Here is a 2,565-nt window from a genome sequence, read left to right on the forward strand (position 1 = left end):
TAAAAAAAAGTCAGAGACATTCCAGAATGTGGTTGTCAGATATTCCTGAAGCCTGAGGCCCAGTATTAAGTAGGCAAACCTAGTTGTAGGGCAGAAATTGAACATGACAATCAATTTTCTCAATTTCCAATCCTTAAAATCAATATCAGTGTCTTTTTAGATGAATACTGAACAGGCATAAGGAAGAATTAACTACAGCAATGAGGCTTTAAAAATGACTAAAAGCTTCTGAAAAGCCACACCTTATTTCTAGCAGAGTACATCTACAAAAATACAAATGGTACTAATTTATGCAAACTCCAAAGGAAAAATAAAGCACTGCTTTTAGAAAATGTTGGAACAAAAAAATAATTGAATATATTCAACCTGAAAAGAGTTAGAAAAAATGCAAAAAGAAAAACACTGAAGTACTACTCTTCAGTGGTTGAATGTTTTTAAACTGGAACATTCCTGTTGACCCATATTATTGCTGTGTATTGAACATGTGTAAAAGGTTTGATGAAATAAAACACTAACTGGCTTACTAAGGTATCAAAACTCATTTATAAGATACAAATTCGTGTGTTCATCACATCAATAATAATCACACGATATGGTTCATTTGGAAAACAAGGAAATTGAAGAATACATAATAGAAGAAATCTGCTTAAATTTATACTACCAGGAAAGTCACATCCATGATTAGCATTAAGGCCAGAGACTTCATTTATAACATTTCATACTTAGCATTATAATTGTCTAATTATCATCAGACAATCCAATTATCATCAGTATTAGTAAGATCTTGTGTTATTATAATTGCTATTTAATGTCTTAAAAGTTTTCAAAAGCATTTAAAATATGAGCAAGAAACAAAGGTACAAATAGGGAAGATATAGAATTATCACAGTATACACATGATGGGATGATGTGTTATAAAAACTCCAATAATTTATTTCAAAGGTTTTTAAAATTAATTTAAAAATTACTGTGTAAAAACTAAGAACACTTATCTCACTGCTGACCAAATAGAAAATATACTTATAAAAGAAGTCCTTTCTTACAACAGCATGCAATGTATTAATTATTGAAAGTGGCTTATTAATTGGTTTTGAAACTCTCATTGCTACTTGTTTCTCAATAAAATTAATAAAAAAGAAATCCCTTCTCAATAGTAACAAGAACATAAGCTATCTGTATAAAATTTAATACAAAAAGTTTGAGTCCATATAAATAAGATTATGAAGTTTTAACAAAATGTATAAAAGAAAACAGGTGAACAAATGTAATAGTTTTGAGTAGGAAGACAATATTTATAAGATACTAAATTGTCTGAATATATAACATTAACACACTTATAACAGCAAATACCATTAAAGGCAATAATCTTGGATATACCTCTGATTGTATTCACTGATTTTTCTCCAGGTTGTATGTTATACTTTATGGGTATGTCTAATCACTTTTTTCTTTTATGAGCTACCTGGCTATTGCAAGTGTCTCGGTTATTTTTCTCTCATTGCTGGGACAAATACCCAAAACTCAAAATGAAGGAAAGAAAGGTTTATTTAGCTCACACTTTGTAGAGGTTTTAGGCCATACTCAGCTGGCTCCAAGGCAGGGTGCCATGTGGCAGAGGGCAGCATTTCATGGTGGTGGAAAACAGCAAAGAGTAAAGGCAACGGGGAGGAGCAGTGGCAGTAATGACAACAGAGACCAAGTCTGTCTCCTTTCCTTCCGTGCTGACTGCAAGAAATAAAAACTGACTGAAGACCTGAGCTCCTCCAAGGAAGTGGAATGGAGAAGTGGAACACTCTGTCTTTCCTCAGTTCCCTTTTATATCCTTTAAGTGATGAGTCACACTAGGAAGGGGTCTGTATGCCCTTGGAAGGAGCCTCCGTGTCCTAGGGTGTGGAGTAGCTAGCCATTTAGTGATTTAGTTAAGCTTTTAGCTTCTCAAGTTGACTGTAATGTATCAACCCCTACAGGATGTATTACACTGTTGAGTGTATAAGTCTTTTTTTTTAAGCTGGAGATCAAAACGAGGGCCTTGTGCTTGCCAGGCAGGTGCTGTATCATTGAGCTACATCCCTGACCCATTTTTTTTTTAATAGTAAGGACTGTTGGGCTTTGTTCTGGCAGTGAACTAACTTACTAATAAACAAGTTTAATCATTTTGGGCTTTTAGTTTTACATTTGTAGTATGGTTCCAGGCAGGCCTTTACTTTAGGGAGAGTTTTGCTGCACGCCAGAGCTGTCGCACTCCTAGGTGCTACCAAACCCTGAGTGATCAGATTTTGCCAAGCATGATCTACTTAACCTATGCTTATATGCTTACACAGTTTACGAGTTCACCAAAGAATCAGAGACCCTGTGCAGATTTCTGGAACTCTTTCCACATCTTTCAGGAATTCTGCCTTACACTGTCAACACCTCTCCATAGTCTCTAATTTTTTTTTCTTCAGAAATTTCTTCAGACTTTCCTCACTTTGTGAGATTTCGCTTTCTGTATTGCATTTAGTAAGCAGACAAATTTGCAAATACAAACTTCATGAATAATACAAATTGACTGCATATGCTTTAGAA

The sequence above is a fragment of the Octodon degus genome, unplaced genomic scaffold (genome assembly GCF_000260255.1).
Source record: "Octodon degus isolate 3935 unplaced genomic scaffold, OctDeg1.0 scaffold00139, whole genome shotgun sequence".
Taxonomy (NCBI): Eukaryota; Metazoa; Chordata; class Mammalia; order Rodentia; family Octodontidae; genus Octodon; species Octodon degus.